We start from the raw sequence: 12,927 nt of genomic DNA, 5'->3' as shown, positions 1-12,927 counted from the left end.
CTTCTGCCTTGGAGACAGCCAATACATTTATCAAAGAGGTGGTCAGGCTTCATGGACTTCCGAACAATATAGTCTCGGATCGAGGCGTTCAATTTACCTCTAGGTTCTGGAAGGAGCTCTGTAAATCTTTGGCGGTTGAAGTGTCCCTGTCATCTGCTTATCATCCACAAAGCAACGGGCAAACTGAAAGAACAAATCAAACCCTGGAACAGTACCTCCGATGCTTCTGCACCAGTGCTCAGGACAACTGGACCTCCCTGCTTCCATGCGCGGAGTTCGCCTATAATAATTCTGTGCACTCCGCAACCAACCAAACCCCATTTTGGGCTAATTATGGCTTCCATCCTTCCTTTTTGCCCAATCTGGATCAGGAAATTACGGTTCCCGCAGTCCATGATCGGCTAGCGGCCATTGCAGCTAATCTCCAGTTGTTACGGGACAATATTCTGAAGGCACAACAGGCCTATAAAAAGTTCTGTGATCTCAAACGGAAGGAGAACCCAGCATACAAGGTGGGAGACAAGGTTTGGCTTTCGTCAGTTAATCTAAGATTGTCTTGCCCATCCAAGAAGTTGGGGCCCCGATTCATCGGTCCTTTTGAGGTCAAAAGAATAGTGAATCCTGTAGCCTTTGAGTTAATCCTGCCTGGCTCTCTTAAGATCCATCCGGTGTTTCATGCTTCGCTGCTTAAACCGGCGATACCAAGCCCCTACCCTGGAAGAGAAGAGTTACCACCTCCTCCAGTTTCGGTAGAAGGGGAGACTGAATTCGAGGTTGAGACCATCCTAGATTGTCGACAGAAAGGCAATCGCACTCAATATCTAATCAAATGGAAAGGATACCCGCCGGAAGACAATTCTTGGGAACCATTAGGCAACATACATGCTCCTAAACTCCTGAGAGAGTTTCACAACAAGTTTCCGGGAAAGTGTGGTCGTAGGGCATCCAGAGGCTGCCCCTCGGGGGGGGGCACTGTCAGGAAAGGAATTGCCATTCAGCAACAATAGAACGCTGGAGGCAGATCAGGTGTGTCACCACGCCCATCTCCCCAGCCCTGGCCCTATATAAAGCACTCTCTGGCTGTGCTTCAGTGCTGGTTTATCATCAGCTCTAGTACCTGTGTCCTGTTTGTTTATCTGCGTTCCTGCTTTTGACCCGGCTTGCTCCTTGACCCATCTGCACTTCTCCTTGTTTGACCTCGGCTTGCCTGACGACTCTTTGCCTGAACCATACCTCTGCTGGATATTCTGTGTACCTACATCGGCCTGGATTCCACGGATTCTCTCCTTGTCTTACCCCTCTGTACCTCCATTTCCTCGGACTGATTCACTGTGTATGACCCTCGGCCTGGCATTAACCTTGTTTCTTTTCTCTGAGCATCTATAGATCTCCTGGAAGTGGTCCTAATCACCATCCATCCATCCATCCATCCGGGATCCATCCGCATCCAGTGCTCCTTGGGACGTGTCATCTCCTGTTTCACCACCAGGGGTGATCCGCACCGAGCTGCAAGGGAAGCCCTCTCAGCACTTCGGCCTCCACCAAGGTAACTGACAGGAGGGGGCAATTGACCCATTGCCCCCCCTCCCCGATCCACCACTGCACTTTGTCTCCTCAAAATAACTATTATCCCTTTGTCGTCGTCTCCCGCCGGCCCCTTAACGGGTTTGGATTTCCAGGAGGCAGATGGGGCTTATGACCATGTGACCACCATGGTTGGCTGTCACAGTGGTCACATGATCAGAAAACTACCAATCGCAAGAATCTAGTGGCCGCCAGTCACTGTGCCAGAAGCGTGCAGGGCGTGCGCTCTTGGCACAGCTGGTGCTAATGCATGCAAATATGGGGCCTCTTGGCGCACAGGTTAAAGGGCAAGGCACGCATGAAACTATTTACAGCATAGGTCAATGTCCATAGGTAAGCAGATGGTGTGTCAGGTGACGGAGCACAAATGGTGTATATTGGTTAAGAATCACACAGACGCAAAGCGGAAGATTTGTGCACTTTATTATAAATGTTAGAATAATTAATTACACATTAATTTACACATTAACTTATACAGTATCTCACAAAAGTGAGTACACCCCTCACATTTTTGTAAATATTTTATTCTAACTTTTCATGTGACAAAACCTAAGAAAGACACTTTGCTACAATGTAAAGTAGTGAGTGTACAGCTTGTATAACAGTGTAAATTTGCTGTCCCCTCAAAATAACTCCACACACAGCCATTAATGTCTAAACCACTGGCAACAAAAGTGAGTACACCCCTAAGTGAAAATGGCCAAATTGGGCCTAATTAGCCATTTCCCCTCCCCGTTGTCATGTGACCCATTAGTGTTATAAGGTCTCAGGTGTGAATAGGGAGCAGGTGTGTTAAATTTGGTGTTATTGCTCTCACTCTTTCATACTGGTCACTGGAAGTTCAACATGGCACCTCATGGCAAAGAACTCTCTGAGGATCTGAAAAAAAAAAAAAAGAATTGTTGCTCTACATAAAGATGGCCTAGGCCAGTGATGGCAAACCTTGGCACCCCAGATGTTTTGGAACTACATTTCCCATGATCCTCAACTATACTGCAGAGTGCATGAGCATCATGGGAAATGTAGTTCCAAAACATCTGGGGTGCCAAGGTTCCCCATCACTGGCCTAGTCTATAAGAAGATTGCCAAGACCCTGAAACTGAGCTGCAGAATGGTAGCCAAGACCATACAGCGGTTTAACAGGACAGGTTCCACTCAGAACAGGCCTCGCCATGGTCGACCAAAGAGGTCAAGTGCACATGCTCAGCGTCATATCCAGAGGTTGTCTTTGGGAAATAGACGTATGAGTGCTGCCAGCAATGCTGCAGAGGTTGAAAGGGTTTGTTGAAACAGTTTGCTGAAGACAAGCAGACTAAGGACATGGATTGCTGGAACCATGTTCTGTGGTATGATAAGACCAAGATAAACTTATTTGGTTCAGATGGTGTCAAGTGTGCGTGGTGGCAACCAGGTGTGGAGTACAAGTACAAGTGTGTCTTGCCTACAGTCAAGCATGGTGGTGGGAGTGTCGTGGTCTTTGGCTGCATAAATGCTGCCGGCACTGGGGAGCTACAGTTCATTGAGGGAACCATGAATGCCAACATGTACTGTGACATACTAAAGCAGAGCATAATCCCCTCCCTTTGGCGACTGGCCCACAGGGCAGTATTCCAACATGATAACGACCCCAAACACACCTCCAAGACGACCACTGCCTTGCTAATGAAGCTGAGGGTAAAGGTGATGGACTGGCAAACTATGTCTGCAGAACTAAACCCTATTGAGCATCTGTAAGGCATTCTCAAACAGAAGGTGGAGGAGCCCAAGGTCTCTCACATCCACTAGCTCCGTGATGTCTTCATGGAGGAGTGGAAGAGGACTCCAGTGGCAACCTGTGAAGCTTTGGTGAACACCATGCCCAAGTGGGTTAAGACAGTGCTGGAAAATAATGGTGGCCACACAAAATATTGACACTTTGGGCCCAATTTGGCCATTTTCACTTAGGGGTGTACTCACTTTTGTTGCCAGCAGTTTAGTCATTAATGGCTGTTTGTAAAGTTATTTTGAGGGGACAGAAAATTTACACTGTTATACAAGCTGTACACTCACTACTTTACATTGTAGCAGGGGGGGGCACGTTTGCTCTCGGGGGGCTCTCTTCTCGAAGTGGGGGACGATTTCGCTAAGTGGGACACACTTCTGAATCTGCATAGGTCATCTCAATGTGTCATCTGAAAACCTTCTTCTGTTTCTTCACAGGTATGTCCATCTATGACTGCAACCCAAACTGAATATTTCTGTACCCTGCGTTTTCTATACAGTTTATGTGGTATGTCCATCTATGACTGCAACCCAAACTGAATATTTCTGTACCCTGCGTTTTCTATACAGTTTATGTGGTATGTCCATCTATGACTGCAACCCAAACTGAATATTTCTGTACCCTGCGTTTTCGATACAGTTTATGTGGTATGTCCATCTATGACTGCAACCCAAACTGAATATTTCTGTACCCTGCGTTTTCTATACAGTTTATGTGGTATGCTTACTTGTTTATCCATCCGTAGCCTATCCTTCCTATGTTTTCTTACCTTAAATTTACAACCATTATAGCCTTTAACCTTTAGGGGTATCTGCCAGTTATCTTGAAATCTTTGTGAAGTGAAACTGCAGTATATGTCCAGCCTTAATTTATCAATTCCTGATTACTAATTGGATAAGCCCCCACCCCAGGTCTAATAGTATAAAATCAGCACATTACTTGGGGAAGGCACGTATGCAGGGGGGGGCACGTTTGCTCTCGGGGGGCTCTCTTCTCGAAGTGGGGGACGATTTCGCTAAGTGGGACACACTTCTGAATCTGCACTTCAGAGAATGCACAAAGTGAGGGAACACAGGAAAGGCTGAGATATACACCACATATACTGCAGGTGATCTCCTCTTTTTTTTTTTTTTTTTTTTTTTTTTAAACCTCGTTCAGCTCTATCCTGGTAAAATGCACTCTCTGGCACTTCTTCTGACTGCCCTATCCTCCATCCTTAAATTCTCTCTACTTCACCCCTCTTCTCCACCCCACAGCTTATATATATCACCCTCACTTCTGTCCTCACCTTATTACTGCACTCACCATCTCCTGCTACTTCTAAATCCACATGCACACAAATCCTCCAGGAAACTGGGGCATGTCCCCTCATATAAATCACACTCTCATATTACCACCCTCACCTTTCTGCTTCTCCTGGCCTCTGGAGACATATCCCCAAACCCTGGGCCTCCATCTACCCATGCTCAATACACCACGTACCCTACACCCTCTGGCTGCAGTCGCAGTCAGCACAATCTAGTTCCAATCTCTCTTCTTCCCAAAACCGGACTCCCTTTCTCTTGCGCCCTTTGGAACGCCCGCTCTGTCTGTAATAAACTCACCTCTCTTCATGACCTTTTCATCGCTAACTCACTTAATCTACTCGCCATCACCGAAACCTGGCTGCACGAATCCAACACTTTGCTTCTGCTGCCCTATCCCAAGGTGGTCTTCTATGGACTCACTCCCCTAGACCCAACGGACGCAAGGGAGGGGGTGTCGGGATCCTTCTAGCCCCACATAGCTCCTTTCAGGTAATTCAGCCGCCTCCCTCTCTGTCACTCTCCTCATTTGAGGTACACTGCATTCGTCTTTTCTCCCCTGTCTCTCTAAGGATAGCTGTGATCTACCGCCCCCCTGGACCAGTATCAACCTTTCTTGATGACTTCTCCGCCTGGCTACCCTACTTTCTCTCTTCTGAAATCCCCACAATCATTCTCGGCGACTTCAACATCCCTGTTAATACTAACACTCCTACCACTTCCAAACTTCTCAATCTAACCTCCTCCTATGACCTGAAGCAATGGATACACAATTCTACTCACTCTGAAGGCAATATCCTTGACCTTGTTTTCTCCCACCTATGCACCCCGCACAACCTTTCCAACAATCCTTTCCCTCTCTCTGATCACTACCTTATTAGTTTCACTCTCTCCCTCTACTCCACCTCCTCTCCCTCCAGCTACCGTACAGTTACCCGCAGAAACCTACGCCATCTCAACCCTTCTCTTCTCTGCTACCGGCCACCTCTATGACAATATTGCACCCCTGTCCTGCACCAACCTAGCCACTTCTGTCTACAACACTTCACTCTTAGCCTCCCTGGACACATTGGCCCCCCTCACCACACACCGAATCAGGCCCCGACCCCTTCAACCTTGGCAAACCGATAACACTAGAAGTCTGAAAAAGCATAGCCGTGCTCTTGAGCGCCTATGGCGTAAGACTCGGTCTCAGAAGGATTTCAACCAATATAAATCCGCCCTCCAAAAATACAATTCCAGTCTCCACACTGCCAAACAGACCTATTTTATCACTCTCATTAACAGCCTGTCATCACGCCCCCGGCAACTCTTCGCTACCTTTAACTCTCTACTCCGTCCTCCACTACCCCCTCCCACTGACTCACTCACTGTCCAGGAGGTTGCCAACCACTTCAAACAGAAGATTGACACAATTCGTAAGGAGATCGTTGCTGTTCAGATACCTTCCTCCATGCCTTATGCTTCACGCCCACAAGTGCGATCATTACTTCCCTCATTCAACCCCGCCACTACAGACGAGGTTGCTACACTACTTGCTAACGTCCACTTAACAACCTGCCCTCTGGATCCTGTTCCCTCGCAAATGCTACGTTCACCTTCTGGCCCTATTCTACACTCTCTAACCCACATCTTCCATCTCTCCCTCTCTTCTGGCATCTTCCCCAACTCTCTAAAACATGCACTAGTCAGCCCCATACTTAAAAAGCCCTCACTGGACCCAACCGATCTGAACAACCTACACCCTATTTCCTTGCTCCCCTTTTCATCCAAACTCCTCGAACGTCTAGTCTACAACCGACTGTGCGACCACCTTGCCGAGAATAGCCTCCTTGATCCTCTTCAGTCTGGATTTCGGCCTCAACACTCAACTGAAACTGCACTCCTAAAGCTGACAAACGATCTGCTAACGGCCAAAACCAATGGACACTATTCTGTACTCCTACTTCTGGACCTTTCTGCTGCCTTTGATACGGTTGACCATCCCCTCCTCCTCAAAAAAGTCCATGCCTTTGGTCTCCGTTACTCTACTCTTCACTGGTTATCTTCTTACTTATCTAACCGCACCTTTAGCGTTAGCTACAATTCTACTTCCTCCTCTCCTCTTCCCTTCTCTGTTGGAGTCCCCCAAGGCTCTGTTCTTGGACCCCTCCTATTTTCAATCTACACCTCCTCTCTAGGTCAGTTGATAGCCTCCCACGGCTTCCAATACCACCTCTACGCTGACGATACCCAAATCTACCTATCCACTCCTCAGCTCTCTCCCTCAGTCTCCTCACGCATCACTAATTTACTATCAGATATATCGGTCTGGATGTCTCACCACTTCCTCAAACTAAATCCATCCAAAACCGAGCTTATAATTTTTCCTCCACCGCGTGCCCCTTCCCCTGATTTCTCAGTCAATATCAATGGCATTACCATCAGCCCATCCCCACATGCCAAGGTCTTAGGTGTTGTCCTAGACTCTGAACTCTCCTTCAAACCCCACATCCAATCGCTGTCCAAATCTTGCCGCCTCAGCCTCCGCAACATCTCCAAAATACGCCCCTTTCTAACCAAAGACACAACAAAACTCCTAGTTCACTCCCTGGTCATCTCGCGCCTTGACTACTGCAATTCCCTTCTCATTGGCTTACCTCTACACAGGCTATCCCCCCTTCAATCCATCATGAATGCTGCCGCCAGACTCATCCACCTCACCAATCGCTCAGTGTCCGCCGCTCCTCTCTGTGAAGCCCTCCACTGGCTTCCACTCACCCAACGAATTCAATTCAAAATACTTACAACATCTTACAAAGCAATCCACAGCCTAGCCCCCAGCTACATCACCAGCCTCATCTCAAAATACCAACCTAATCGCTCTCTTCGTTCTTCTCAAAACCTCCTGCTCTCTAGCTCACTCATCACCTCCTCCCATGCTCGCCTCCAGAACTTTTCCAGAGCCTCTCCAATCCTATGGAACTCCTTACCCTTATCTGTCCGATTATCCCCCACTCTATTAGCTTTTAGGCGATCTCTGAAAACCCTCCTCTTCAGAGAAGCCTATCCTACCAACCCGTAACAAATGTACCTCCTTTTTCTCCATCAACCCATCCCCCACAGTTATTGCCTTTTGTTTCACTTGACCCTCCCTTCTAGATTGTAAGCTCTAACGAGCAGGGCCCTCTAGTTCCTCCTGTTTTGAACTGTATTGTAACTGTATTGTCTTCCTTCACATTGTAAAGCGCTGCGCAAACTGTTGGCGCTATATAAATCCTGTATAATAATAATAATAATTGTAGCAAAGTGTCATTTCTTCAGTTTTGTCACATGAAAAGATATAATAAAATATTTACAAAAATGTGAGGGGTGTACTGACTTTTGTGAGATACTGTATGAAGATAATTTAGTGGAAATATTGGTATTACATGGAGCACATGTCAGTTGCCCTCTATGGAGCGGTGATGGTCAACAGACATGTGTCCATTCACACCTGCACACATCCTATCTGCCAAAAACAGACAGATGGGGATCTTCCCCATTTGTCTGGCAGATCGAATGGCCATCATTTACACCTGGATCGGAAGGCCATTTACATCCGACTACACAAAGAGGACAGTGGGCTGTGTCTGTGTCTGCTTTGAATGACGGAGCAGACATGGACAAGTAATCTGCCTGCTCAGCGGGGATCAAAGGACAGTTTTCCTGCTGAACAGGCAGATTTCTGGCAGAGTCCACCTCATGTGAACGGGGCCTAATATAAGAAGAGATTAATAACAGTATATACTGTACATCCAGTGGACAAACAGGTATTATCAGCAAAGGGTCTAATAGGAGTTCTTGTGTAATTGTGCACATACAGGACTGATGTTAGAAATTACGGGGCCCCCCCATACAGCCTACATGACAGGGCCCCCCTGAAAATTTCAAAATCATATTCACTATAAATCAAATTCAATAAACAATATACTAAAATCAATATTAGGTGACACAGACACAACATAACTTAAAAATTTACTGCTAACTCTAAAAGACAATAACTAGAGTATATTGAAGTAATAAAGCTCTGTGTGAGTGAATGAGGTCTCGGGACTCATTCACATGAGAGCTGTTGCCTATGTAGTGTGAATCAGTGTTTTTTTTTTTTTTTTTTTAATGTAGCTTGAGCTCTGTGTTGGCAGGCTATGTTATGCTTTGGGGACACAGCAGCTGTATGAATGCAGCCACAGGTCCCAATTTGACTGATGTACACTACTCAAAAGAATTAAAGGAACACTTTTTAATCAGGGTATAGCAGCAAGTTAATTAAACTCCTGGGATATCAATCTGGTCAGTTAAGTAGCAGAGGGGGTTGTTAATCAGTTTCAGCTGCTTTGGTGTTAATGAAATTAACAACAGGGGCACTAGATGGGCAACAATGAGACAACCTCCAAAACAGCATGGCTTTACAGGTGGAGGCCACTGCAATTTTTTTCTCTACTCATCTTTTCTGACTGTTTTTCACTAGTTTTGCATTTGGCTGAGGTCAGTGTCATTACTGGTAGAATGAGGCGATACCTGGACCCTATAGAGGTTGCACAGGCACTCCAACTCCTCCAGGATGGCACATCAATACGTGCCATTTGCCAGAAGGTTAGCTGTGTCTCCCACCAGTCTCAAGAGCATGAAGGAGATTCCAGGAGACAGGCAGTTACTGTAGGAGAGCTGGACAGGGCCAAAGAAGGAACACCAAAATTGTCAGGTTCGCCACTGGCACCCTGTGCTTTTCACAGATGAGAGCAAGTTCACCCTGAGCACATGTTACAGAAGTGAAGGGGTCTGGAGAAACTGTGGAGAATGTTATGCTGCCTGTAACATTTTTCAGCATGACCAGTTGGATGGTGGGTTTGTAATGGTTCAGGGAGGCATATCCATAGAGGGCACAAACCTCTACAACCTAGACAATGGCACCCTGACTGCCATTAGGATGAAAGCTTTGGACCCATTGTCAGACACTATATGCTGGTGCAGTGGGTCCTGGGTTCCTCATGGTGCACAACAATGCCCGCCCTCATGTGGGGAGAGTATGCAGCCAGTTCCTGGAGTATGAAAGAATTGATACCATTGAATGGCCCCCATGCTCGCCTGACCTAAATACAATAGAACACCTCTGGGACAGTGGCATCTTAAGAGCATTATAGGCCCCCGGGCAATGCAGTGCACTAGGGCCCCGTCTACACAATCACCCACCAGAATAAAAATGCAAATTATCGATAAGGTGATATTTATTGGTACAGCAGTGCCAGGCTAATGACAGCTCCCAAGTTCGCGGCTGGATCCGGTGAACACACACATGGACGGGAGTCAGACTTGACTGTCCTGTGTGTGCCTGTACCCGTGGAGGCAGACAGGCATTCCTGCAGTTGTGGGCTCCCCCTTTACGGCCCAAGTGGCCTGACAGTAGCACAGGGCCGACATGCGCTTGCCAACTGCTAAGTTTGCCGGAGGGATGCACACGGGAATCAGGACTAATGCTTGGCTGGGGCTGGGTCACTGGGCAAGTGGGGCCCCTGGGCAACTGCCCAGAGTGCCCATTCGGTAAGATGGCCCTGCTCTGGGACATTATGTTTTGGTCCATCTGACGCTACCAGGTTGCACCTCAGTTCGTTCAGGAGCTCAGTGATGCCCTGGTCCAGATCTGGGATGAAATACCCCAGGACACCATCCGTCGTCTCATTAGGAGTATGCCCCGACGTTGTCAGGCATGCATACAAACACTGCAAACAAAGAAAGGGCGCACGGGCCTAGCGCATTATCCTCAGTAAGGCTTTATTAGTACAAGATAAAAATGGCTACTCACAAACAGAAGTAGTAAACCAGCATATCAAATTCAAAAATCAGAGTCCATTGTTGCAAAGTCCACTGTCTTTGATAGAATGACGGCTGACGCGTTTCGAGGCTTCACCTCTTCCTCAGAGCCAAGGGGCCATGTCTAGACTACCAGTTTATATAGCAGAAGGGATTTGTACCTCACCCATGGAGCCTTGAAATGGCTCCTCCCTCATGGGTGTGGTTGCAGTGGGGTTTAACCCCTACCACACATTTACTTTTTTTTCCGGCCTAGAGTACTGTTAATTCATAATGCACACAATTCCTTACAGCTGGTCTAATAAGACATGCAAACAATAAATCCACAATAATATTATAAAACAATCAGTTAAAAAATAATTTTTGATAAAACATCTTTTTTTTTTATTAAAAGACTCTGATTAGAAAACCTCTTTGACAAGAGAAAAACAAAAAAAAAAAGGGGGGAGTTGGTAGAAAATTATTAATGGCAAGACCTACCCGCACTATTCCAAGGAGATGCTGGTGCACCAGATCCATAGTAGGCTGCACCCCAGGAAACCATCCATCTTCTCATTAGGAGAATGCCACGACGTTGTCAGGCATCCATTCAAACACGTGGGGGACATACAAAACATTCTCCTCTGCAATCATTAATGTGAGCGTGAGTTATGTGTCAAAATGAAAAAATCCCAGTTTTCCTCCCTTTATTCTGCAGTATTCAGTGCTGTCACATGACTTCAATTCCTCTTCCTTCTGAGTTCAAGAGCAGCAAGTGGTGTGATTACTGAAAGCCAGTGACATCACTTCCAGGGAAGGGCACTGTGCCTGTGTAGCCAGTGGGCGTATACAGAATGGGAGGAGCTAATCATAGGTTCCCGTACAGTGTTCTCTCATCAGTAAGGAGGATGCATTGTACATCCTAATTCATAAGAAAATGAAGAAATAATTCACACAGGACAAGGGGGCATATACAGTATAGCTGTGCTGGGGGGAGGGGCACATATACAGTAAAGCTGTGCTGGGGGGAGGGGCACATATACAGTAAAGCTGTGCTGGGGGGGAGGGGCACATATACAGTATAGCTGTGCTGGGCTGTGAATGAAGACTACCATAGGAGAAGGAAGCTGGGCACAGGGGAGGGAGGGGGAAGGGGGATGTGTCAGTGTAGCTGGAAGTGCTCGGGGGTCTCAGCTCACAGTCTACAATGATCATAATACAGGCAACCTCACTAGGTCTACGTTTCCACTAGTGTGACTTGTCATGTGACTTTGGATACACAAAGTCACATTTCAAGTCACAGCCCATTGATTTCAAAGGCACCTGTTTCAATTTATGCAACTTTGAAAATCAGCGACTTTGAAAAGGTACCTTGTAACGGATCAACTGCCACCCTGACTGGTTACCTCCGTTGACGGATGCTCCTAGTGCTTCCTGAGGGCTCTAAGCACTCCACCAGACACTATAACCACCGCAGACCCCACGAAACACCGCAGCTTGGTTGGGGTCTAGCCGTCTCCTACCCACCCTGGACCTACAACAAGGCTCCAGGTTCCAGTGGGTGAACCTCTGTTTCCCCAGAGAGCAGGAACAGGAACAAGCTCTTACAAGAGCTTAGTGATTATCCAAGGGAGTATGAAGAGCATAGCAATCCCTTGTAGCAGATTCCCCCAAAAGGAGACAGGACTCTAGATTGAGGGTGAAGTAGAACTCAAGGTTTAATGGTACAGCTGCTCTTTTATACAGTTTACCGCACAGGTGAAGAGGACATGAAATTCACAATCCAATAAAAACAGTTTTAGACTCAGTCACTCCCATACAGTGTACACAATCCCTCCCCTCTGCCTGATTACATTATCATATGCAGATGAAATTGTATACAGAAATAGAATTAACCTGAACTAATTATCTAGCCATCTGGACAGAACAATGTGAGGTCATTAACATTTAACAATGGGACAGGCAGACTTCACACAATACACATCCTAACTCAAAACAGACAATAGGACAAGACTGTCGATGACAGTCTGAACGCCTCCTACATTGAAGTACATGGAATACACATCTATTTATTGCTATGATAATTTAGGTGTCACAGACTTCCTGGCAACAGGCTATAGGTCTCACAGTGTAAAGTGGGATCAAATCTTCATATTGATTGAGAGATATTGTTGATAAATATTACTCTCCCATTTGAAGTTATCAAAATAATTTTCCTAATGTCCCTTAAGTATCTGTCTTTCACTCCCAGTGACGGTGAGTACCGTCACATACCTGCACTACTTTGATGCAACTTTTGACGCCACTTTGATCCAGAGAGTGTAAAGTTGTATCAAAGTTGCACGCTAAATCACGCAACTTTGTGGTCGCAATAGTGAAAAGTAGACTTAAGCTCTGTTTTCACTAGTGCGACTTGTCATTCAGCTTTGGACACACAAAGTCACATGCCAGGTAAAAGCCATTGATTTC

This window comes from Pelophylax lessonae (assembly GCF_965119305.1).
Source record: "Pelophylax lessonae genome assembly, chromosome: 7".
Taxonomy (NCBI): domain Eukaryota; kingdom Metazoa; phylum Chordata; class Amphibia; order Anura; family Ranidae; genus Pelophylax; species Pelophylax lessonae.
The sequence above is the reverse complement of the archived record's forward strand: the minus strand, read 5'-3'. Positions refer to the sequence as shown.